The sequence below is a fragment of the Triticum urartu genome, chromosome 2A, assembly GCF_056163025.1.
Source record: "Triticum urartu cultivar PI428250 chromosome 2A, HENAU_Tu73, whole genome shotgun sequence".
Classification (NCBI taxonomy): Eukaryota; Viridiplantae; Streptophyta; class Magnoliopsida; order Poales; family Poaceae; genus Triticum; species Triticum urartu.
The window spans coordinates 162,681,764-162,709,694 of NC_141874.1; the positions used below are offsets into that span (position 1 = coordinate 162,681,764).

At 45.7% G+C, this 27,931-nt stretch overlaps 1 pseudogene; it reads left to right on the forward strand.

The window, feature by feature from the left end:
- The first annotated feature begins 9,756 nt into the window (after positions 1–9,756).
- On the forward strand, positions 9,757–17,412 carry LOC147984394 (uncharacterized; annotated as a pseudogene).
- Positions 17,413–27,931: the final 10,519 nt, after the last annotated feature.

A 27,931-nucleotide genomic window follows, 5' to 3' on the forward strand; every position in this document is an offset into this window, starting at 1 on the left:
TGAATTTAAATCAAATGAGTTTGAATTTAAATCTTTCAATCTTGGCCTTTTCTATTTTCTCGGAACAAGCACATTTTTGTTAGTCCGGGAAATTTATCCGCGTGTCCAACTTCTTCCCCTAACCCTCTTTTTTTTCTTTCTTTCCTCTGTTTTTTTCTTTCTTTAGAGTGAGTGAGAGAAGAGAGCTCAGCAGCCAGGCCGGCCTGCTTCCCCGCAGTCCATTTGGCCCAAGGCCCAGCCGCGCCTATAACCCTAGCCGCTCACCACGCTCTCTCCCGATCCCCATCTCTCCCCCCTCGTTCCTGTGCCGCCACCACACATCGACGCCAGGGAGAGCGCCCGATCTCCTCTGCCTCCTCCTCTCTTGCTCCCTACTCGACCTCCTCTCGCCCGATCCATGGCCTCCTCCTCGCCTTGAGAGTCCCGCGCGCCCGATCCCCAGGGTTCGCGCCTGCCTCTACGCGCGCGTCGCCTCGCCTCAGCGCCGCCGTCCTCCATGGCCACAGCCAGTCGAGCTCGAAGCTCCCGCCGCCACCACCTCGCCCCTGCGCTGTAGGGCGTCGCCTCCGGCCGAATCCAGCCACCTGTGGCCTCTCCTGGAGCATTGGCCGCCCACAACTCGCCGGAGAGACTCCTCCTCGCCGCCATGTTGAGCACCGAAGGTCTGGGCGCCAGGGACCTGCAGGCCGCCGAGTCCAACGCCAGCCGGCGCCCCTTCGCTTGATTGCTCCTCTGCCTCATCCCCGGTTGCTCTGTCATGGTTTTGGCTTCGGCAGAGACGCCCATGGCCTGACGCCCGCCGCTGTTGCTTCGTCGCCAGCTTCCTATCCATGAGATCCGGCGATGCCGGCCACCAGGACACTACGAAACTTGAATCGCCAAGGCCGGACTCGTCAAGTACCCCTTCGGATTCGTCAAGACCCTCATGTACAACTACACCCGATGATGTGACAAGTACCGTGACAACGTGTACATCTACGCCACCAAGACCGGACCGACAAGTACCCCGATGTCGCGTGTACCACTACCGTCACCCCAAAGACGTTGGGGTCATCAAGTACCTCTCCGAACGAATGTGAACAACTTCCGACTCCGAAGACCCATGAACAAAAACCGTCAAGTTCGACTACCGTGGGCGTGCACTTCGCCAAGTACCACACCGTTTTGGAAGACCCGTGAACATTGAGTTCTTTGCCATGAACGGTTACAGTGTTGTGAGACCGGCAAGTACCCTCTCTGGATCGCCAAGTTCAGCTACCGATGACACATACCACTACCGTCGCCGTGATCGCGAGAACGTCTACTTCCTCTACTTGGCACCGATCGAGAACTGTCCCGTTTGCACACTTCGAAGGTATAACCCCGAGATGACTGCCCGTGAACGAATGCATGTGTGATGTATGAGATGCTCGTGCTTGATCCATGCTCGAATTGTCGGTGCATGTTGGCCCTCTTTTGCCTTGTCACCATCGTCAACTCGTGGGACACCCGGAATCCGGGAGCGCCCCACCATCTTTTGCACGCATCCGCTTACTTCTCCTTTGTATCGATATCTCAATCGAGTTACCAGTATAGTTGTTGTGGCACCCCTTTTGTTTCCGCCACGGTGACAAATGCTTCTTAATGCTCTTGTCAACTTTTAATAAAATTGCATAAAACTTGCACATGTCATTCGCATCATGATAATAACATTTAAATGTTTAAAAATTGTTGTTGCACCAAATTGCTAAATGCATATGGGGATTTACCGGATTCGTTATTTGTTATATCCGGCCCCATTTAAATTGTTTAGATGGTGTAGTTTTGTTATGCCTCACCTCTTGCCATGTTTAACAACATTTAATATTGTTGGGTACATAACCGAGAGAGAACTAAATAAGTCATGTGGTGTTTCGTCAATATGCAACTCGTTGCATATTGATCTCCACTTAATTTGTAGGATTGTTTGTGCACTTTGCCATGCCATGCATATTTAAACCAGACATGCATCATACTTGATTGTGCATCATACCATGTTCGTGTGTTGGTTGTTTACTATGTTGTGTGCTTCTTTCCGGTGTTTGCTTCTTCGGGCTGGTTCCGGTAACGTCGCGTTTGTGAGGACCCGTTCGCCTACGTTCGTTTGTCTTCTTCATGGACTCGTTCTTCTTCCTTGCGGGATTTCAGGCAAGATGACCATACCCTCGAAATTACTTCTATCTTTGCTTGCTTAGTTGCTCGCTCTTTTGCTATGCCTATGCTGCAATACCTACCACTTGCTTATCATGCCTCCCATATTGTTGAACCAAGCCTCTAACCCACCTTGTCCTAGCAAACCGTTGTTTGGTTATGTTACCGCTTTGCTCAGCCCCTCTTATAGTGTTGTTAGTTGCAGGTGAAGATTGAAGTTTGTTCCTTGTTGGAACATGGAGATGTTGTTCCTTGTTGGAACATGTTTACTTGTTTGGGATATCACAATATATCTTATTTAATTAATGCATCTATATACTTGGTAAAGGGTGGAAGGCTCGGCCTTATGCCTGGTATTTTGTTCCACTCTTGCCGCCCTAGTTTCCGTCATATCGGTGTTATGTTCCCGGATTTTGCGTTCCTTACGCGGTTGGGTAATAATGGGAACCCCTTGACAGTTCGCCTTGAGTAAAACTCTTCCAGCAATGCCCAACATTGGTTTTACCATTCGCCACCTAGCCTTTTATTTTCCCTTGGGGGTCGCGCGCCCAAGGGTCATCATTATTTTAAACCCCTGGGCCAGTGCTCCTCTGAGTGTTGGTCCAAATTGTCAGCCGCCGGTGGCCACCAGGGGCAACTCTAGGCTGGCCTACCGGAAGTTTAGACAATCCGGTGTGCCCTGAGAAAGAGATATGTGCAGCTCCTATCGGGATTTGTCGGCACATTCGGGCGGTGTTGCTGGATTTGTTTTAACTTGTCGAAGTGTCTTGAAGAACCGGGATACCGAGTCTGATCGGAATGTCTCGGGAGGAGGTCTATTCCTTCGTTGACCGTGAGAGCTTGTCATGGGCTAAGTTGGGACACCCCTGCAGGGTTTTGAACTTTCGAAAGCCGTGCCCGCGGTTATGGGCAGATGGGAATTTGTTAACGTCCGGTTGTAGAAAACCTGAAGTTGACCTTAATTAAAATGCATCAACCGCATGTGTAACCGTGATGGTCTCTTTCCGGCGGAGTCCGGGAAGTGAACACGGTGTTAGAGTAATGCTTGACGTAGGTTGTTCTAGGATCATTTCTTGATCATACTTTTATCGACCGTGCTTTGCCTTCTCTTCTCGCTCTCATTTGCGTATGTTAGCCACCATATATGCTAGCCGCTTGCTGTAGCTCCACATCATACCTTTGCCTTACCTATAAGCTTAAATAGTCTTGATCGCGAGGGTGTGAGATTGCTGAGTCCCCGTGACTCACAGATATTTCCAAAACCAGCTTGTAGGTGCCGATGAGTCCGTGCAGATGACGCAACCAAGCCCAGGAGGAGCTCGATGAAGATCTTGTCCTTTGTGTCGTTTCGTTCTAGTTGATCAGTAGTGGAGCCCAGTTGGGGTCGATCGGGGACCTTGTCGCATTTGGGGTTCTTCTTTTATTTTGGCTCCGTAGTCGGGCCCTGATTGTATTTGGTTGTTGTAATGTTTTATTCATGTAATTGTGTGAAGTGGCGATTGTAAGCCAACTATGTATCCCTTTTCCTTATGTATTACATGGGTTGTGTGAAGATTACCTCACTTGCGACATTGCTTTCAATGCGGTTATGCCTCTAAGTCGTGCTTCGACACGTGGGAGATATAGCCGCATCGAGGGCGTTACACCTGCGCCATAGGATTTAGACCGGCGTGCTGACCTCTTTGTTGTGCCTAGGTAGGGCTGCGATGTGTTGATCTTCCAAGGCCGGGCATGACCCAGAAAAGTGTGTCCGGACAAAGGGGATCGAGCGTGTTGGGAAATGTGGTGCACCCCTGCAGGGAAGTTGATCTATTCGAATAGCCGTGTCCCTCGGTAAAAGGACGACCAAGAGTTGTACCTTGACCTTATGACAACTAGAACCAGATACTTAATAAAACACACCCTTCCAAGTGCCAGATACAACGGGCGATCGCTCTCTCACAGGGCGACGAGGGGAGGATCACCGGGTAGGTTTATGCTATATGTTGCTACTTGGTGAACTTACCATCTACTCTCTTCTCCTGCTTCAAGGTGAAGACTGCCGGAAGCGTAGTCTTCGATAGGACTAGTTATCCCCCTCTTATTCTGGCATTCTGCAGTTCAGTCCACATATACTACCCCTTTCAATTGATACCAGTGCATATGTAGTGTAGCTCCTTGCTTGCGAGTAATTTGGATGAGTACTCACGGTTGCTTTGCTCCCTCCTTTTCCCCTTTCTGTAACCAGTTGTTGCGACTAGGTGATGGAGTCCAGGAGCCAGAGGAGCCCGAGGTTGATTCTACGTGGAGTTCGACTTCGAGGAGTAGTTAGGAGGTCCCAGGCAGGAGGCCTTGCCTTTTCGATCGTTGCTACTTTTGTGCTAGCCTTCTTAATGCAAACTTGTTTAACTTATGTCTGTACTCAGATATTGTTGCTTCTGCTGACTCTTGTGTCTTCGAGCATTTGTATTCGAGCCTTCGAGGCCTCTGGCTTGTAATGTAAAGCTTGTATTGTTTTATTTGTGTCTAGAGTTTTGTGTGATATCTACCCGTGAGTCCCTGATCTTGGTCATACACATTTGCGTGTATGATTAGTGTACGGTCAAATCGGGGGCGTCACAAGTTGGTATCAGAGCCGACTGCCTGTACGAATCCCCCTTCCAAACTCCTTGGCCGAAGTTGAGTCTAGTCATTGCAAAACTTTTAACTAACATGGATGTACGGCTTACGGGCCCACGTCACCATTGGGTGGTATTAGGATCTTTTATTCCTCATCTATACTCTGGGACTCTGATCTCTCTTCTATTCGTTTTAAAAGATTTTGCTAACTCTAGCTCTAGGTTCTCGTAATTACTTCCTTTCGGAGAGCCCCTTATTACAGATGATCGCCTACTGCACTAGGGGATTCAGAAGATACTCTCTGAGTTATCCCGAGAACTTGTGATCATTACGTTTGCAATTCCCTTCCACTGTCAACCCCTATAGATAACTACATGCACTTGCCATTCTTACCTTAGTCCCCAGTTGCTCTTGTTATTACGAGATACCTTAAAATACTCGTTGTTGTTCTGAAAATCCTTGTGCCTACTGCCTGAAAGTTACTTGTCACCTGAATACACCTACAAATTAATCCTCACACACACCAAGGATTTGTTTCTCCCCAGTTGTTCATGTGTTTCACCAAAGTCTTCGAAATACTAATTGATCTTTCAAAAATCCTCAACCGCCAGTTGTTCCTGAAATTCTTGCTTGCTTGCATTATGGTTAATCCCATAAGTATACAACTACTAGTGGCATCCTTGGTCACTACCCTTTTTCAGTCCATTGATTCAATAAGTTGCAAATGTTGACAATCATCAGTCGAATCCTAGGATTATCCTTCCGGCTCAGACGTCATTTTAAACTTGAGCTGGATCTCGACCAACCAAATTGCCATCGATTGTACCCCTAAGGCTATTCAACTTATCCATCCCTAATCAGAGCATTGCTTCTGATCCCTTGTCTTGGGAATTCATAATTCCTCTGTATTTGAGCTTTGAGTTAGTCAGTTGTTTCTATAATCTGACCTCCTTGCACTCTTTCTTCCTCTAGTTGAGTACCGATGCTCACATCAGATCCCTTGTGGACCACCAGACCCTTTGTCGGATTTTATCCGACCGTGTCCTTCATATTGAATAACCTTGTGAGCCTTTCCATGGGTATATAATGCCTTTGGTAAATTGTATCCTCTGCTTTGTGAACCATGCTCTACTTTTGAGCTTGTATGATTTACTCTGAAGTTTGTGGTATATGTTCCTCAAATGCCCCGATGGGTTGAACCTACGCCTTTCCTAATCCGTGTGAACCCAAAAGATTTGATGGGTCATACTTATGTTGTATTGCACCAGGTAAAAATTTCAACAACTAATGTCATTTTCGAAATACGAGAGGTGAATGAAAGGTTATGTGTTGAACAAGTGGGAGTCAACCTTGAACCCTGTGTTCATGCCCATGGACCCGATGTATACCTTATCATGGAAGCTTCTCTTAAAATAATTATCCCATTGTTATAAGTTCATCTTGTATCTATGGACGTGGTTCCGACCATGTTTCTCCTTGATTCCATTTCTCGTGCAAGTTTGGACACTTGTCTGCTGCAGAGCTTTACCCTAGTCCAACCTCTACTTTGATCTGTCGTCGAGTATTACCCCCTGGTATCTCGATATTATCATGGAACCGCATAACTTCTTATTAGTTCTTCATCGAGTACTACATTCTCCCTGATTACAATTTTTCATGGGCTCTGAGTTATTAAACACTCAAAGACACCGATAACTGAACCTAGTCTGCACTACAGTTCAACAACTCTTAGTAATCTTCTTTAAGTATGAGTTTGTACCCGATCATGCCATTCCTAGCCTTTTTGGCTATATCCTTGTCATGCCGATTTTAACTGTGCTACCTGGTCCTTCTTCCCGGAGTAGAAATTTCGACGGTGAGCTAATCTTACGTCGATCTTCCTCGTCATGTCAATTGTCCTTGAACAATAAGCTTGATTTCAAGTTTGTGTCCTATCTATGGTTTCAATAACTTTTCGCTTCATCATTCTATTGGCTTGATGTCATCGCCGATCGGTTACATCTTCTTGAAACCTCTCGACAAATGTGTCTTGATCATCATTAACATTCTGAGGTCTTCCAGGATATCAATTGAATTCTTGCTGAGAAATACCATCCTTGTCCCTCGATGACTTGTATTATCATCGACGACATTATTGCCTTCCCTCCGACACAAACTTGATCTTGTTATGGAGCTCCTTGCTATCCAGCTTATGTTATGTTCCACCTTGGATTATTTTCATCTTTTATATCAAGGATGTTGTGAGAAATGCTCCACCTCTTAAGAATTCTTGTTATAGTATTACTTCTCGCCATCTCCGTTCATTTCTTGGTCCCCGTTTGGTTTCTAATTGGAATACCAGCTATCAAACTTTGAGGTGTAAATTCAAAACTTCTAGCAACTCTATTGCTTGGGAGTGAATTATAGAAAGATTCATTCTACTTCTTTTGTTCATTTAGTCACCATTCTAACATTGATCATGCGACCCAGCCCATATTTCAGGTGCACCTTTCAATCAATGTTCAATTGTGTATGCTTTCCTCGAGCACCCCATTATATCATTTGATCTGACAAATGTTATCTCCTTGTTCACATGATTGTGGAAACCCATCTTTTTGGAAATCTGGAGGAATGGTCGCTGAGCCATCATCCACCTCCTCACCCTCTCCTTGATTTAATGATGAACTCTTGTTTTAGAACTCGCTTTCATACTTCATTTCCCGAGGATCTTACAATGGCATCTCGTCAATTTGTGTTGCACCTTTTCTTATCATGCTTCTTGAGTCCGAGGTATCTTGACACCAATCAGATCTGAATCTCGGTCACATATGATGGTTGGAACATACTTACAGGAGTTATAACATCTTTATATGACCCGGTAAGGTGATATCGTGCCTAACACACATGGCCGGAGGACCTATTGCTACCGTTTCCTTTTTAGCAAGGCTATCCTTTCTTCCATGAGGAAATTGTAAGACTTATTCTACAAGCCGTTCCTGATGGATCCTTTGTGTTTCTAAAGTCTGATCTTCACCTGAAGACCATGCCAATGCTATCTCGAAGCATGTCTATGGTACTCCAATTTTCAACTAGAACATTTGAAGGCCAATGCTAAATGTTTCCTGCTCAATTATCCAAACACCGTTGTATGGGTAATGTCAGGGAATTTCTCTCCCCATACCTAAAGAGTTTTCTACATTATATCCTGTCATGGATATCATGCTCTGCTTGTCCTTGGGAAGGATATATCCCTGAAATATGTGTTTAAACACATTTTCCTTTCCATTGTTCTGTTTAAATCTGGTGATCACCTTTTCCTTTTCATTGTTTTGTTTAACCTTATAGGTGATCTATATGATCTAAGCAGTAATATTCTCCTGCTTATGTAAACACCATGGTGTAAAACTCGGTCAGTAAGACCCTATTACTATTGTTGATGATATTCCGGTAACCACCGATGGACGAGAACTTTGCATATTGGTCCGCCTCGTTTCGACAAGCAGGAAAATGGTTCTCTTCGTCCCTCGCCCTTGGTACCGATGTTGTTGCCGACATAAATGACAGGCAATCCTCTGACATGCCTTGCTTACATGATCACGCAAGATGTCACCACCCTTCCTACTTTTAACCCACATGGTGGGCCCATAACCCACAGTTCCATAGGATCGAAACCTGACTCTCCTGTACACCCCCTGTTCCCAAAGTTATTCCTCGCGCATGGCTTTGCATGCAATTCACGAGCCACATTCCTAGTGATCTATTCTGGTATCAGATGCAATACTTATTCTTAATGCGCTGAACCCCTTTCACACCCTGTTTCAGACATCGAACGATTGCCTATCCGTTTGGAACTTCTCATGGTACCTTCTAACTTTGCTCTCGATATCCTCTTAAGTTTCAATTCGAGAGGTACTTATGCTTCTTGCCATGAGTTATCCGTCCGATGCTAAATCTTGTTAGAACCTGTCCTTATAGAGTTTCCCCCCTCTTATCCTTTCGTAAGTTTGGTGAAGATTCTGAAGGCGGGACGGCAATTTCATCATGATGCATTGATGCATAGGAATGAAGACATCAATGCTATGGATCGACCTCTTCGAGAAGAGCAACCTAGGCCGAGAAGACTCGTTAGAATTTCGTAACCAAATCTTTTCCCCATTAGTCCCCCTCTTGAATCTTGGGACGAGATTTCTTGTAGTGGAGGAGAATTGTGACGCCCGGATAATTAAGCTACAGTGATCCCCCGCTAATGATGCCACGTCACCTCAGTTATTGTGGATAAACTCGCATCAGTTCGAAACCTAGTTCAAACTTCAAATTTAAAATAAAAGCAAACAATAAAAGTTTTCAAATAATTAAAACTAAAATGTTCGGAGTGAACCAAATATTGCATAGGTAAATTTGGTGGGGAAACCACACTTTTATAAAAGTGTTAAATACTCTAGAATGTTTTAAAGAGTAGCAAAAACAATTAGTTGAATGCCTTTTACATTAAATAAAATATTAAACTATTTTATTTAGTTGCCCAAACTTATGTGGCAGTAGCCTATATTAACACTAAAGTAGGGACTACTTTTATAGTTTATAAAACTAAAATAATAGAGGAACTTAAATTAAAACATAAAAGAAAATAAATAAAAAGGAAAAGAACAAAAACAGAAAACAAAACTAACAAAAAAAGTGAAAAGGAAACCCCACCCCCCTGGGCCAACCGACCCAACAGGCCGGCCCAGCCTGCCTCCCCCACTCGTCGTCTTCCCCCTCCTGTTCCCCAATGCGCTGGACGCCGGTGCGTCGTCCATGGCGCGGGGTGCCGCACGCGTCGGCCATCCGCCTCTCACCGGCGTCTACAAGGGCGGCCATGACCTCCTTGCCCCGCGGACGAAACCCTAGTGCCTCTCTTTCCTCCCTCGCATCGCCCCCTTTCTCCACAACTCGTGCCTGATGCCGTCCTCGCCATGGCCGCCCTCGCCCTCGCGCTCACCATCGCCCCCGCCGTCTAGGAGCTAGCCCATGAGCTCCACCAGCCATGCCTTCTTCTACCTCGCCACTGGATTGGAGTCGGGGAGCTACAACCATGACGACCCCTTCGTCTCCGTCTCCGTTGGCCGCCGTGAGCTCTGCCCGGTCCACCGCTGTTCTGCAGCTTCTAAGCCATCGACGGGCCTCCATGCGCCTGCTAGTTGAGCCCCGCGCCTTCCCTTCCCTCTCCGGCAATGCTCCCGCCCCGTAGCTCGCTCACCGCTGCTGCCGAAGCTTGGCCCCGCCGCAGAGCTCCTCGTCATCGCTACTGACACCGTCGAGCTCAACGGAGCCCCGCGTCGCGCTCAGGGCCTTGCGGCGAAGCGGCCCATGCCCTTAAGTGTCTTGCCACGCGCTGCGACGTCGACCCCGTCGAACGATCGAAGGTGCCACCGCTGCAGCTAGTCACCGGCGCTCTTCCCCGCCTCTCCAGCTGCTGCCGTGGCCATCCCTAGACGCGGCTTGTCACCCCTTTCGAACGCGCCCTTCCGCGCATCAAATGGACGCTGGGGGCGACGAATCCCGCCCGGCTCCGGGGTAGATCCGCCGCGGAAGAGGCTCGCCGGAGCTCTCTCCGGTGCCATGCCGACGTGGCCACCTGGGGCCACCCCGCTGGGTCACTGGCCAGTGGGCCCGACCCCCCTGTTGACCAGTTGACTAAGTCAAATGCTGACTGGGACACCCCTGTCCCACTGACCTATGGGCCCCACCTCAATTAACAAAATAAATAAAAGAATAATTAGTTAATTAAATAGTTTATTTAATTAAAACCCTAATCTCTCACTGACTACTGGGCCCCTCTCACTAATTAGGTTAGTTAGGTCAAAATAACTGTTAGTTAGCACTATCACTGACATGTGGGTCCAAGTGGACCCACTTGCCTGGTTTGACTGGTCAACCGACTAGTTAACTTGCTGACGTCACGCTGATGTCATGCTTGCGTCATCGTCCACTGTTCTGGATAATGTTGGATTTAAATAAATAAATTCAGGAAATTAATAAAACTTTAGAAAATCATATCTTTTAAACCGTAGCTCGGATGCAAATAATTTATATATGAAAGTTGCTCAGAACGACGAGACGAATCCGGATACGCAGCCCGTTCGACCGCCACGCATTCCTAGCATAGAAAACACGCAACTTTTCCCCTCTGATTCATCTGTCTGCAAAACTGGAAACACCGGGGATATTTTCCCAGATGTTTTCCCCCTTCACCGGTATCACCTCATACCGCGTTAGGGCACCCCTAGCACCGCTACTTGTCATGTCATGCATCGCTATGCATCTGTTTGCATTATATTCATTGTTTCTTCCCCCTCTTCTCTCCGATAGACTACGAGACTGACGCTGCTGCTGGTGCCCCGTTCGACTACGTTGTTGACGACCCCTACTTGCTAGAGCAACCAGGCAAGCCCCCCCCTTTGATCACCAGATTTCGCCTACTCTTCTCTCTACTTCTTGCATTAGAGTAGTGTAGCATGTTACTGCTTCCCGTTAATCCTATCCTGAGGCATAGCCTGTCCTTGCTACTACTGTTGTTACCTTCACCTGCAATCCTAATGGTTAGTATAGGATGCTAGTTTATTGTCACTTGCCCTACATTCTTATCCGTCTGTCATGCTATACTATCGGGCCATGATCACTCGGGAGGTGATCACGGGTATATACTTATATACATATTGTATGATACCTGTGATGACTAAAGTCGGGTCGGCTCGTAGAGTACCAGCGAGTGATTCACGGATTGGGGGCTGAAAGGACCTTTGTCCCGTCAGCCCTCTGGGTGGATCTTTGTGGCGGAGCAACAGGGCAGGTTGAGACCACCCAAGAGAGAGGTGGGCCTTGCCCTGGTCGGCGTTCGCGGTTACTTCAAAATAACATGTTTAACGAGGTCTTGGTATTTGATCTGAGTCTGGCCACTGGCCTATACGCACTAACCAACTACGCGGGAACATTTATGGGCACTCGGCATCGTGGTATCAGCTGAAGCCTTCGTGACGTCAGTGACTGAGGGGCGCGCGCCGGGTTGGACTGGAACGCCTGCTCTTGTATAAGGGAGGCTAGGTCTGCTCAGCGGCCGCGTACGCAACATGCAGGTGTGCAATGGGTGATGGTCCCAGACCCCTGTGCCATAGGATTTAGACCGGCGTGCTGACCTCTCTGTTGTGCCTAGGTAGGCTTCGATGTGTTGATCTTCCGAGGCCGGGCATGACCCAGAAAAGTGTGTCTGGACAAAGGGGATCGAGCATGTTGGGAAATGTGGTGCACCCCTGCAGGGAAGTTGATCTATTCGAATAGCCGTGTCCCTCGGTAAAAGGACGACCCGGAGTTGTACCTTGACCTTATGACAACTAGAACCGGATACTTAATAAAACACACCCTTCCAAGTGCCAGATACAACCGGCGATCACTCTCTCACAGGGCGACGAGGGGAGGATCACCGGGTAGGTTTATGCTATACGTTTCTACTTGGTGAACTTACCATCTACTCTCTTCTCCTGCTTCAAGATGAAGACTGCCGGAAGCGTAGTCTTCGATAGGACTAGTAATCCCCCTCTTATTCTGGCATTCTGCAGTTCAGTCCACATATACTACCCCTTTCATTTGATACCAATACATATGTAGTGTAGCTCCTTGCTTGCGAGTACTTTGGATGAGTACTCACGTTTGCTTTGCTCCCTCCTTTTCCCCTTTCTGTACCCGGTTGTTACGACCAGGTGATGGAGCCCAGGAGCCAGAGGAGCCCGAGGTTGATTCTACGTGGAGTTCGACTTCAAGGAGTAGTTAGGAGGTCCCAGGCAGGAGGCCTTGCCTTTTCGATCATTTCTACTTTTGTGCTAGCCTTCTTAAGGCAAACTTGTTTAACTTATGTCTGTACTCAGATATTGTTGCTTTCGCTGACTCTTGTGTCTTCAAGCATTTGTATTCGAGCCTTCGAGGCCTCTGGCTTGTAATATAGAGCTTGTATTATTTTATTTGTGTCTAGAGTTGTGTTGTGATATCTTCCCGTGAGTCCTTGATCTTGGTCGTACACATTTGCGTGTATGATTAGTGTACGGTCAAATCGGGGGCGTCACAATTTGCACCTCCTAGCACTAGTAGAAAAATGACTTTATGTGAGCCCCATTAATCTCGGTTTGATAACGGCTCCGTACTAATGTGATCATTAGTCCAAGTTCCAATGGCTAGGGGGCATGCATCATTAGTCCCAGTTCGTGGCGTGCCTCTAGTCTCGGTTCGTGCCACGAACTGGGACTAAAGGGGTGGTGGCAAGCTTGTGTTAGGCTTGGGCCCCCATGAGCACATTTAGTCCTGGTTCCTGTCACAAACTGGCTCTAGAGGTGCACCTTTAGTCCCGGTTTGTATAACCAACCGGGGCTAAAGAGATCACTATATATAGTGCTTCATCCAGCCCAAGGCGAAGCTCTCTGTTTTTCCCCTCCTCTCTATTTTCTTCCCCTCTTTCTCGAGCTCACCTCCATTTTTGCCAAAATTTGTCAAGATTTGAAGGCACCCCATCCATCCAAGTGTTCACAAAGGTTAGCAACTTTGTCCTTTCATCTCTCATTGCTAGATTAGCTCTTGTAATGCTCTATAAGTATAGTGATTTGTGGGTTTTAGTTTGAGAGTAATTATATGTGGTAGTTTATTTGATTTATATGCAATTTGAGCTCAAATTAACTTCTTAGTTTGCATATATAGGTGTGATTTACTTAGTGCCTTCCCGTCCCCGTCCTAACCACCGTCGATCGCCCGCACTGTCCCGTCGCCGACACCACCTTTGTGAGCCTCTTGTTCTTATCCTTTTTATAAAAAAAATAATGTTTGTGTGATTTAGATAGTTACTTGTATAATTTTCTCACCCGTACATTGTTGTTATACATAGTGGCAAATCCGTCCCCGTCGCCCTTGTCCGGTTTATGATTCGGATGTGGTATATTCTCTTTTATAACTATTTGTTGCATTTCATGTTTATGACAATTATGCCCATCAAGTTGACATAGATATTTTTATCTAGGAGGTATGCGAACCCGAAATTGCAACCGACCCTCTTGTCAAGAAGTTAAATTTAGTTGAAAAAACAATTATTTGAAAGAAAAATTTAATAGAATTGAAGAAGAGAAGATGAAACTTGAGTTGTATGTTGCCGATGTCATCGATGATCACAAGATCAAGATGGATGCAATGCGCTTGAAGATTTAGAAAATATGCCATTGATAATGAGGCTTGCTATCATTATGCTGTTGGATCAATTGTTACCTTAGTTGCGATCTTGATCACATTTGTTGTTGCATTTAAATGCTTTAGCTAGAGAGTTTGTATGTTGTTTTATGAGAACAAGTGTGTATGAACTTGTATTAATTTGATCATTTGAGTGTTGTGTAATGAAGATGAGCCGGCAATGGATGTACGATGACCGATGCTATCCCTAGTTCATTAATGGCATGCATACTTTTCTGCTTGCGGCTGAGGCAAACAAGCGGCCGAATGGTTTTATGTGTTGTCTATAAGAATGGTCAAAATTACTCTAACTAAAGAACCATTCACGTTCACCTGTTTACATCTGGTTCATGTCCGGCTATAACTGTTGGACCAAGCACGAAGAAAGAGGGGTTCACCTAGAAGAGGATGATGACAGCTATCCTGGCCATGGGTTCCCTGAATACGATGGTACTACAATGGGGGAAGAAGCTGAAGAAGAGGCATCAGATGAGCCCGCTGATGATCTTGGTCGGGCCATTGCCGATGCAAAGAGAAACAGCAAAGTCAAAAGGAGAAGCTAAAAGATGACAAGAAAAAGTTGGGTACCACACTGAAATTGCTGCACTGGAAGAAAGAGAATGGTGTATATGACAAGGGATTTCAAAAGTTGCTGATAATGTTAAAGAAGATGCTTCCGAAGGACAATGAATTGCTCGACAGTACGTACGAAACAAAGAAGGCTATATGCCCTCTAGGATTAGAGGTGCAGAAGATACATGCATGCCCTAATTACTGCATCCTCTACCGCAGTGAGTATGGCGATTTTAATGCATGCCCGATATGCAGTGCATTGCGCTATAAGATCAGCTGCGATGACCCTGGAGATGTTGAGGGCGAGCGCCCCAGGAAGAAGATTCCTGCCAAGGTGATGTGGTATGCTCCTATAATACTACGGTTGAAACATTTGTTCTAAAATAAAGAGCATGCCAAGTTGATGCGATGGCACAAAGAAGACCGTAAGAAAGAAAGGAAGTTGAGAGTACCCGATGACGAGTCGTAGTGGAGAAAAATCAAAAGAAAGTGAGAGAACTTTGCAGATGACGCAAGGAACGTATGGTTTGGTTTAAGTGTAGATGGCATTAATCCTTTTGGGGAGCAGAGCAGCAATCATAGCACCTGGCCTGTGACTCTATGTATCTATAACCTTCCGCCTTAGTTGTGCATGAAGCGGAAGTTCCTTATGATGCCAGTGCTCATCCAACGCCCTAAGCAACCCGACAACGACATTGATGTGTACCTAAGGCCATTAGTTGAAGAACTTTTACAGTTGTGGAATGGAAAAGGTGTACATGTGTGGGATGAGCACAAACATGAGGAATTTGACCTACATGCATTGCTATTTGTAACGATCAATGATTGGCATGCTCTCAGTAACCTTACAGGACAGACAAACAGGAGATACCACGCATGCACGCATTGTTTAGATGATACCGACAATATATATTTGGATAAATGTAAGAGCACTATGTACCTGGTACATCATCGATTTATTCTGGTCAAGCATACCGTAAGAAAGAAAGGCAAGCATTTCAAAGGTGAGGCAGATCACCGAAAGAAGCTTCGCCGCCGTACTGGTGATGATATACTTGATATAGTCGAGGATTTAAAAGTAATCTTTGGAAAGGGTCCTAGCGGACAATCTGTTCTGAATGACGCTGACGGACGCGCACCCATGTGGAAGAAGAAATCTATATTTTGGGACCTACCCTATTGGAAAGACCTAGAGGTCCGCTTTGCAATCGACATGATGCACGTGCCGAAGAATCTTTGTGTGAACCTGCTAGGCTTCTTGGGCGTGTATGGGAAGACAAAAGATACACCAGAGGCATGGAAAGACTAGCAACATATGCACGGAAAGTCGGCATGCATCCAAAGTAGTATCATGGTCATGCCTGCTATGCTCTTAGCAAAGAAGAGAAGGAAATCTTATTTGAATGCCTGCTCAGTATGGAGGTCCCATATGGCTTCTCGTCGGATATAAATGTAATAATAAATATGGCAGAGAAAAATTTCCAGAACCTGAAGTCTCATGACTGCCACGTGATTATGATGAAACTACTTCCGGTTGCATTGAGGGGGCTTCTACCGGAAAACCTTCGATTAGCCATTATGAAGCTATGTGCATTCCTCAATGCAATCTCTCAGAAGGTAATCGATCTAGAGATCAGACCAAGTTTAAAGAATGATTTGGTGCCATGTCTTTTTAGTTTTGAGTTGGTGTTCCCACCATCCTTCTTCAATATCATGATGCACGTCCTAGTTCACCTAGTCGACGAGATTGTCATTTCGGGTCCTGTATTTCTACACAATATGTTGCCCTTTGAGAGGTTCATGGGAGTCTTAAAGAAATATGTTCATAACCGTGCTAGGCCAGAAGGAAGCATCTCCAAGGGCCACGAAACAGAGGAGGTCATTGAGTTTTTTGTTGACTTTATTCCTAACCTTAAGCCGATTGGTGTTCCTAAATCACCGCATGAGGGCAGACTAGGTGGAAAAGGCACGCTAGGAAAGGACCAAGTAATATGTAAGGACGAGCATTCTTGGGCGCAAGCACACTACACAGTTCTACAAAATTCCTCCTTGGTGGCTCAATATATTAAGGAACACAAGAATATTCTACGCTCCAAACACCCGGAGCAGTCTGATGGATGGATTACATGTGAACAAATGGGGACTTCCGCCGGTTGGTTGCAGACACGTCTCATGCATGACGACACTGTTGCAGATGAGCTGTACTTGCTGTCCCAGTTACCATCTTCGACTATATTGACTTTCAAAGGGTACGAGATAAATGGGAATACATTTTACATGATCGCCCAAGATAAAAATAGCACCAACCAAAATAATGGTGTTCGCTTTGATGCAGCAAACACCAATAGGCCAAAGGACACATATTATGGGTACATAGAGGAGACATGGGAACTTGACTATGGACGTGGTTTGAAGGTCCCTTTGTTTTGGTGCAAATGGGTCAATCTGACAGGAGGCGGGGTAAAGGAAGACCTGCAGTACGGAATGACAACAGTGGATCTGAACAATCTTGCATACGCAGACGAACCATTCGTCTTAGCCAATGATGTGGCACAGGTTTTCTATGTGAAGGACATGTCTACCAAGCCAAGAAAAAGAAAAGATAAGGAAGTTAATACATCATACGATGATCCAAAGTGCCACATAGTTCTTTTAGGGAAAATAAACATCGTGGGAGTGGAGGAAAAGACAGACATGTCAGAAGATTATGAAAAGTTTCACGAAATTGCTCCCTTCACAATGAATATTGACCCGAGCATCCTGTTAAATGATGAAGATTATCCATGGTTACGGCGTAAAGGGACACACGTGAATAAAAAGTTTTATACCCCAAGATCCCACTCTAGGATGTGACCGGCTTCACCGTCATCACTTTCTTCTCTAGTGAGTTTGCGGACTTATATATCTAGAAAGTCCAACATCGGACAAACCGAAGGGAATATTTGTAATAGTGTGTGTTTTGGCATTTGAAATGCGAAGAAATATTATGTCCAAACAAAATATTTCATGCATTATGTAGGACTTCATTTGCTATTTTTCATGCATTTACTATTTTTTAGCTAAATGACCCTGAAATTGAAAAGCACTACAAATGAACTCAGAAAAGGTTGAAAGTTGGCATGGTTTCATCATTTCACCCACAAAGCATGTGCTAAAAAGTGGAGAGGGTTACGGCAAAAACTGGATGCACTTCGTGTACAAAATGGACAACCTCTTTCGAAGTATCGGGATTTCGAACAAAAGCTCATCTCTTACAAAGGCATTTCATTTTTTAACTTATTTCAATGCCAGACTTTTTGTGCAGTATGCACCATTCAAAGTCATGTCATCAATTTTCAACCCTTTCTGACTTCATTTGCTATTTTCCATGCATTTACTGGAGTTTTTTTAGCTAAATGACCCTGAAATTGAAAAGCACTACAAATGAACTCTGAAAAGGTTGAAAGTTGGCATGGTATCATCATTTCACACACATACATGTGCTAAAAAGTTGAGAGGGTTACGGAAAAAACTAGATGCACTTCGTGTACAAAATAGACAATCTCTTTTGAAGTATCAAGGTTTCGTACGAAAACTCATCTCTTACAAAGGCATTTCATTTTTTAAAACTTATTTCAACTATAGAATTTTTGTGCATTCAACATGCACCATTCAAGGCCACGTCATCAATTTGCTACCCTTTTTGACTTCATTCGCTATTTTTCATGCATTTACTGAATTTTTTGAGCAAAATGACCCTGAAATTGAAAAGCACTACAAATGAACTCTAAAAAAGTTGAAAGTTGACATGGTACCATCATTTCACCCACATAGCATGTGCAAAAAAGTTGAGAGGGTTACGACAAAAACTGGATGCATTTCGTGTACAAAATGGACAATCTCTTTTGAAGTATCATGGTTTCGGACGAAAACTCATCTGTTACAAAGGCATTTCATTTTTTTAACTTATTTCAACTCCAGACTTTTCGTGTGTTTAACATGCACCATTCAAAGCCACATCATCAATTTTCAACCCTTTCTGACTTCATTCGCTATTTTTCATGCATTTACTGATTTTTTTTAGCTAAACAGAATCAGTTTTTGATTAAAATACCCATTTAAAATACCTAAGAATTACATAATTGAATATAATGATAAAACACACTAATATTAAACAGTAGAAAAAAGAATCACTCAAAATCTATTTTTAAAGTAAAGTTATTCACAAACTAGTGATTCACACAAATTACAAATAATTCAAATTTAAACTATTCATATTTGAAAAGTACTAGCATTAATAGAAAGTTTATAATTTTTGTGACCTAAAGCAAAATGATTCACTCAAAAACTCTAAATAAAGCAAAAAAAACTCAAAAACAAAAGAAAATAAATAAAGCAAAATACAAAAAGACTAGAAAATAAATAAATTCAAAAAAATGCTCGCCTACTAGGCCGCCACGGCCTGCATAATACTAGAAACCCAACTTCCAGATGGGCCATGATGCAGGCCCGTAGGGCCCAATAGGCCCAACAGGGGCGAGAGACGTTCGTAGGTCCACGTGCCTACTTTAGAGAGGATCTCGAAGGAGCAGCCGCGGAGGGGCTTATAAACAGGTCCGGGCGCCTCTTGCCGAGCGAGGTGGGACTAAACTTGCCCTCCACCGCGCCTGAGCGAGCCCGAGACCTTTAGTCCCGGTTGGTGGCTCCAACCGGGACTAAAGGCCCCCCTTTAGTCGCGGTTGGAGCCACCAATCGGGACTAAATGCCCGGTCTTCCCGCCGCTTGGCCCGGTGAAATTCACCTTTAGTCCAGATTGGTGGCTCCAATCACGACTAAAGGGGGGGCTTTAGTCCCGGTTGGAGCCACCAACTGGGACTAAAGGGTTTTGTATATAAGCGCGCACTTGCAAAGTTTCGATCCCACTCTCTCCATTCCCATCAACGCCGAACCACAGGACGCCGTCAGACTGCCGCCGTCGCCCGCGCCTCCTCCCCACGATGTCATGCTCCCGCGCCTCCCCGGCCGAGCCCCCGTTGATGCCGCCCGCACCAGCCTCGGCCCCGCCATCGCTGATACGTCTCCAACGTATCTACTTTTCCAAACACTTTTGCCCTGGTTTTGGAGTCTAACTTGCATGATTTGAATGGAACTAACCCGGACTGACGCTGTTTTCAGCAGAACTGCCATGGTGTTATTTTTGTGCATAAATAAAAGTTCTTGGAATGACTTGAAAATCCACGGAGACACGTTTTGGAATTAATGAAAAATACTGGCGAAAGAATCAACATCATGGGGCCCACACCCTGTCCACGAGGGTGCAGGGCGCCCCCCTGGGGCATGCCCCCCCTGCCTCGTGGGCCCCCTGGGACTCCACCGACCTCAACCCCAACTTCATATATTCACTTTTGGGGAGAAAAAACTCAGGGAGAAGGATTCATCGCATTTTATGATACGGAGCTGCCACCAAGCCCTAATCTTCCTCGGGAGGGCTGATCTGGAGTCCGTTCGGGGCTCCGGAGAGGGGAATCCGTCGCCATCATCATCATCAACCATCCTCCATCACCAATTTCATGATGCTCACCGCCATGCGTGAGTAATCTCATCATAGGCTTGCTGGACGGTGATGGGTTTGATGAGATTTACCATGTAATCGAGTTAGTTTTGTTAGGGTTTGATCCCTAGTATCCATTATGTTCTAAGATTGATGTTGCTAGGACTTTGCTATGCTTAGTGCTTGTCACTAGGGCCCGAGTGCCATGATTTCAGATCTGAACCTATTATGTTTTCATGAATATATGTGAGTTCTTGATCCTATCTTGCAAGTCAATAGTCACCTACTATGTGTTATGATCCGGCAACCCCGAAGTGACAAAAATCGGGACCACTCCCTGTGATGGCCGTACTTTGAGGAGGTCATGTATTCACTAAGTGTTAATGCTTTGGTCCAGTACTCTATTAAAAGGAGGCCTTAATATCCCCTAGTTTGCAATAGGACCCTGCTGCCACGGGAGGGTAGGACAAAAGATGTCATGCAAGTTCTTTTCCATAAGCACGTATGACTATATTTGCAATACATGCCTACATTACATTGATGAACTGGAGCTAGTTCTGTGTCAACCTATGTTATAACTGTTGCATGAGGAATCACATCCAACATAATTATCCATCATTGATCCATTGCTTACGAGCTTTTCACATATTGATCTTTTCTTAGTTACTTTTCCGTTGCCACTGCTACTTTTGCCACCGTCACCGTTACTTCCATACTACTTTGCTACTAAATACTTTGCTGCAAATATTAAGTCTTTCAGGTGTGGTTGAATTGACAACTCAACTGCTAATACTTGAGAATATTCTTTGGCTCCCCTTGTGTCGAATAAATAAATTTGGGTTGAATACTCTACCCTCAAAAACTATTGCGATCCCCTATACTTGTGGGTTATCAATCGCCGCCCCGGACACCGGCCGCACGCGCCTCCTCCATGTTGGCCGCCCGCGCGCCTCCTCCACGCCCGCCGCCCGCGCCTCCTCCCTGACACTGCCCACGCCGGCCTCGACCCCGCCATCGTCGGCCTTGACCTCGCCGTCGCCTACCTCGAGCTCGCCTGCTGTGAGATCGTCGCCCGACCCCTCGATCTCCGGCTATTTTTTCACTAGATGTTTGTGATATGCTTAATAAGTTATGGCATTTGCTTTCTGTAATTTGAATGTTTACAAAGTTAACTTTGTGGAATTGATTGCATAAATCTTGGTGTGTATATATATATATGAGTAAGATAAGTAAATACATTTAAAAAAAATTCTTTATATGTATGTATATAATGTATGTACATATGTGTTTGTAGATGAATGGTGGAATTTGCATAGATTGTGTCTTTTTCACTAGCTAGTTTTTTTCTTCTGTTTTTTAATTTTTTATACTTTTAATGTTGTATCATGTGTAGTATAATAAAAATTAGCATAGGAAAAAGTTGACCATATGTATATATAGTGTAGAAAAAAATTGCATAGAAAAAAGTTGACGAATTTTGACCAAGCATAGAAAAAAGTTGACCATCTATTAACAATATTTTAATGTTAATATTTGCGTAGAAACATTTCTGGCGTCGATGATGCCCGGTCCACATCCACTTCGTCATCTCAGTGGCGAACGACCTGCTTGAGAGGTGTCATGTATGGGACAGAGCTCCGCCGGGCTGGCACTGGGAGGTGCTACCTTACGTGGCAAGCAACTTGGTGAGGAACCGGGCTCCCGTCGTCGACCCGAAGCTTCTTTGGTGGCGTTCGCATGGGCCACTTTCGATGCGGAAGCGGTTGGCCCCACCGGAGGTGGTACGTCGCCGTGTCAGGGAGGAGGACGAGCACGTCTGTCACTACATGGTTGCGTTGGACGACAAGTTCTCCAATACCTGGCAGGTTCTTGAGGGATCTCACCCGAGCTATAATCCTGTGATGGTTCATTCTCTTTGGGTGTCCAACGCCCGCGCCTCAGGAACCGCGAGTGAACTATATTATTTGATAATATTCGATATGTATTAGCTAGTGATGTTATATATATGATAATACTCGAGATGTACTCGAGATTATATTCGAATAGTCGAGATGATGTATTCGAGATTATATTATTCAATAATATTCTAGACGATGTATTCGAGATTATATTCGATGATGCATATTATCTGGATTATTTGAGATGTATATATTACTGATATTATTAGAGATGCATATTATATACTATGATTCAGTTTTTCCTTATTGATTGCATTCTAATTTGAATACTAAATTGTGTTATATTTCTTCTAGATTAGTTAAGATATGGACGATACCGGCAGAGACGGAGAAGAGACCATGTTCGACATCATACGCTCCCCGAGCCCAGACAATGGACCTGAAGATGACGGCTCGCAATATCTGAATAATTCCGATGAGGGTATTATATTTGATGAAGACGAATGAATAGATGAAGGGAACAACAATGATAACAAAGGAGATATTCTTCAAATAACAAAGATCGGTGAGGTATATTTATATAAGGCATCTAGTGATCATTACATGTATTAATTGATTTGTATATATATATAATATTAACGAATCGATCTTTCCTCTTTTAGCCCTCCGGATCGAGCAAATCTTCTACAAGTAGGGCAGTACAAGGCCCGGCCAAAAGGTTGCAGGCTGGCATAAAGTACAACATCGATGCCATCAAACCAAATGGCGAACCACTTGAACCTAAGAAGAATGCGGACAAGTTTACTCGTCAATGTGGAGTAATTGCCAGGGACCAAATCCCAATCTTCGTTCAAGAATGGAATAAGCCAGCTAAGGGAGATGAAGGAGCTAGTTTTGTCTCTGAAAGGGCAAAAGATCTGCTTTGGGAATCGCTCATGTCACATTTCACCCTACCAGATCATTTGACATATGCAAAACGGGAGATAGTCAGGAAGAGTGCTCTTAAGAAGATGGCGATTGCATTCTGCAACCACAAGAAAAGAATATGGAACAAGTACGAAGCAGACGGAAAGAAGACTCCAGCATTCAAGGGAGCACCGGAGAAGATAATAGATCACTGGGACTCTTTTGCAAAGTTCTAGGAATCATAAGTAGCTCAGGAACAGTCCAGAATAAATAAGATTAATGTTGCGAAAAAGTAGTGGCACCATACTATGGGACCAGGTGGCTACTAGGTCACCCAGCCTAAGTGGGATCAAGCTGAGGACCAGATGATTGCTGCAGGGGTCACTCCAGTTATATTGAGTTGGCCCAACAAGTGCAGGACTTGGTTTTATGCGCATGGGGGGGAGTTGGACCCAAACACAGGGCTAGTTATGGAGCGGGAAAGTCTTAAAGAAGCCTCCGACGCTTTACTTATTGCCATAGAAGAGGCTCGAACGGGGGCGTTCATGCACAACAGATAGAATGACGAGCTTATGCGCGCCTTAAAGAATCCTAAACACCCCAGAGGAACATGAGGCAAAGGCGTTGTTCCGTGGTTTGAGGGGTTTGCGGATTGGAATGCCACTTACAGAAGTCTTGCAAGAAAGAAGCAGCGGAGGAGAATAAGGGGAAGCTGGAGGAGGAGCAGAGGAAGGAGGAAGCAGTCCACCTTCAAGGCCTAGAATCAAAGCATGCGGAGCTGGAACGCGCTTTCATGCCGTAGCAGGAGTAGATCGACTCACTTAGCCAGGAAAGGGAGTCTCAGCAGCGGTGTCACATCCCTAGTTCTGGTACGACCTAGACCAGCTAGTCAGTTGTGCATCATGTTTAAATTCCATTTAAATTTGAAATGGGGATTTGTGAAACCCTCAGAAATCATTTCTGGAAATGACCCAGATAAAAATTGTTTCAATTTGGGCCAAGAAAATGTTCCTGATTTTCTCTAAAAATATTGGCCAGAGGTAAAATCCCAACCAATATTTTTGGGAGCTCAGAAGTATTTATTTTTGGCCATTTGAGTTAATCCAGTAATTATTTGCGTTGGGGAAATATTTTATTATATATGAAATATTGTCCAATAATTCTGATTTTTACTGTGGGGCTTTGGAATAATCCAATTAAGTTCCTACATTAATTTTCAGAAGAAAATAAATTGATTTAGTATTATTACTAAATCAGAACAAATGTGAGATAAATAGAAAACAGAACAAAAATAGAAAAAAAAACCTTACCTGGGCTTCTTACCTGGTGCCTCTGGCCGGCCCATCTCTGTTCTGGCCCAGCCCACCAGGGGCATGGCCGTCTTCCTCCTCTTGCCAGTAGGCAGAGGGGAAGCTGTGCCCGACGCCGTGCGCGCCGGCACGCAGCTGCCTGCCTGGCGTCCTCCTCGTCGCCCTGGAACGCCCGGACATCGCCACGCGCCGCCCCGTACCCCTCTCACTCTCCCCAGTCCTCTCCTCTCCTCTCCCTCGCTCTCTCTCTCACGGCCGAGCGCCACCGCCGCCACCGGCCACTTCTGCCGCGCCCACAGCCACGGCCTCGCCTCCCGACGCGCTCCACAGCTCCTCCGCGATCCCCTCTCCCTCCTCGTCGAGCCACGCACCTTCGGACGGCCTCCATCGTCGCCATCGTCGTCTTCTTCATCGCCGGCCGCAGCAGATCTCCACCACCCGCACGTCGTCGTCCGGCTGTCCCCGAGCTCGCTGTCGACGCCATCAAGTCCGCCGTGAGCCCCTGCATCGATTCCCCCTTCTCCCCTGCCTCCCCGTGCTTTGTAGCTCGCAGCCGCTTGAGCCCGAGCTCCGGCCGCCGCCGTGAGCTCCGCTCCGGTGAGCTCCGGCGCCCCCGTAGCCTCCCACCAGCTCTGCTGGATGCGGACGACGACGGGCTACGCCCCGGTGGTCTCCGCGCGTCCATCCGCCGCTCGTAGCGCAAGTCCGGCGAGTTGCCACCGCGGTATTGGTCACCGCCGGCCAAACTCCGGCGGGCTGACGTGGCTTGCAGTTAGGCGTTAATTACCCCCTCTGTGACACTGACAATGGGCCCAGCGCCACTAACCTGAATTAGATTAGAAATAACCCCCCCTGCTTAACACTATGTCACTGACGTGTGGACCCCACACGTCAAGTTTGACCTGGTCAGCGCCGTTGACCGCTGACGCAGTGCCGACGTCATGCTGACGCAATTATTCATTTTCTGGAATTATTTTTAAACAGGAAATTCCAGAAAATATTCAAAACTTCAAAAATTCATATCAATTCAACCGTAGCTCAAATTCATATCAAAACTTGAAATAATTTATATATGAAAAATTATCAGAAAAATTCAATCTATCCATCTGTACCATTTTCATGCATGACAAACCAACCTATACATGCTGTATATGTGAAAACACACTTATGGCATATTTAAGAGCTTATTTTGGAGTTGCATTTAATCTTTAGTTCAAATGGACTTTAACCAAATGAATGCTAGTTGCATTAGCTCAAACAACATCACATCTTCATGAATGTTCATGCATCATATTGTTGCATATGCCTGGGTATTGATTGTCGACACCGTTCCTGCTCGATAGGTACTGCTTCGGAGACCGTTCCAGAGTACCTGTCTGAGGAGCAGTGCTTTCCTTGTTGATCTAACAGGCAAGAAACCCCCCCTTTGTTCATTCCGATACAATCCTACTCTCTCGCTCCTGCTCTCAGTTATTGCATTAGGACAACAACGATTCAACTGCTACTTTATGCTGCGGTAGTTGAACCCATTCCTCTGCATGACCTGTCATTGCCACAGTAAATAGTTAAAACCTACTAGCATGTGTAGGAGTTGATTGAGCCATGTTGTGTTCTTGCCATGCCATGCCTGCTATTGCTTAGAGTTGTGTCAGGTCTGATTCATCGGGAATGAATTGGAATGTTATGATATGTTCTGGTAATGAGAGTTAAGCGTCTGAACACATTTTGGTAAAGGTAGCGGTGAGAGGCCATGTAGGAGTACATGGTGGGTTGTCTCATTGGGACCGTCCTTAAGAACTGAGTTTTGTGTAAGTTGTCCAATGACTAGCTACTACCACACATTGGGCTCCGGGCACTCCAAGCTCTCTCGGCTTATTAACCGCCTTGATCTCTGTCCAGGAGTTGCAAATAGTTTCTGGTGTTTGTAGGTAGGTGCTATTTTTCTATCGAGTGGCACCCGGCAGGGTGGGCTCGGGACAGACTAGGCACAGGTGGCACGGTGTACCAAGTGGCACCCGGATGGTGGGCTTGGGAACCCTGCTCACATCGTTTGGGGCCGTGAGCGACACCCCGGCCGGATCTCCTTGCGGATGGAACCCAAATAGGTGATAAACCTGGACTAGAGTCTTGCGTGGTTAGTTAGGTCGTGGCCGACACCCTCGCCAGGCTTCCGCTTGAAGGTTGCCGAGATACATGACGGGTATATGGTGATAAGTGGTGAGAGCGTGTGTGATGAAGTACACCCCTGCAGGGTTATCATGATCTATTCGAATAGCCATGTCCTCGGTTATGGACTTCTTGGATGCTTACGTGGTACATAGACAACTTAAAGTGGATACTCTAAAATGCTCAAGATAAGTGTGAGTGCTATGGATGGCCTTCCCGTAGGGAGACGAGGATGAATCAATAGTGGTGTATTGATGTGGTGATTAGTGGACTCGTGTGCGCTGCCTCATCTCAAAGAAGTTTCTTGTTGTCGTAGAACAGGATAGCCACTGAGTCAAAGCTGGCTTGCTACAACTAAACCCCACCTTACCTTCTTGATACAAATGCATATATGATAGGATCTGATGTAAGTCTTGCTGAGTACCTTTGTACTCACATTTGCTTTATTTATGTTTTGCAGGTGAGACATCTATTTCACTAGTAGTACCGCTTGGACTTCGACGAGTAGCTTGTTACCTCAGCTACGATCTTGGTCCCTTGGGAGGGACTTGTAGATAGTCAGGCTTCTTAGCCCTTTTCTTTTGTAGTTGTCTGTACTCAGACATGTAATGCTTCCGTTGCTTGTATGCTCTGAATGATGGGTCATGTGACCCCTGTTTGTTTTTATGCTATGTGGCTCTTCTTAGCCTTTATCTATATGAGTTTGTGTTATGTTGTGATGCCATGTTGTACAACACATACTTGCATGTTATGCGTACGTGTGACGTGTATTGCTATGTGTGGGATCCGACAATCTAGTTGTTTATCCTTGGCAGTCTCTCTTATGGGGAAATGTAGTCTAGTGCTTCCTTGAGCCATAGTAGTCCGCTACAGCCCGGTTCACCGGAGTCCTGCTAGCCCAGCACTACTGCTCAGGACACTTGACTGGCCGGCATGTGTTTCACTTCGTTCATGTGTCTGTTCCTTCGGGGAAATGTCACGTGGTGACAACCGGAGTCCTGCCTAGCCTGCTACAGCCCGGGTTCCCCGGAGTCCTGTTAGCCCAGTGCTACAGCCCGGATTCACACGCTGCTGACCGACACGCTCGATGTGAATCATGTATGCTTGTTCCCATAGGTTAGTGCTGCTTTGGGTTCACGACTAGCCATGTCGGCCCGGGTTCTCTGTCATATGGATGCTAGCGACACTATCATATACGTGAGCCAAAAGACGCAATCGGTCCCAGCCATGGTAAGGCGACACCCGTGGGGATACCGTGCGTGAGGCCGCAAAGTGATATGACGTGTTACATGCTAGATCGGTGTGACTTAGAATTGGGGTCCCGATAGCTTTGGTATCAGAGCCTGACTGCCTGTAGGATCTCCAAGCCAACCTGGTCGAAGTTGAGTCTAGAAATTCTTTTAGTTATGTAGGGGAATGATTGTGGAAGGGAATGTAAGGCTCTTTTTACTCCTTATGCCTCATGCCTTCTGATCTGAGTCATCCTATCTTTCCTACAGGGTTAAGGAACTAGGCTTTCTCTTCCGTCTATCAGGATCACGTGTTACTACTCCGTAGTCTCT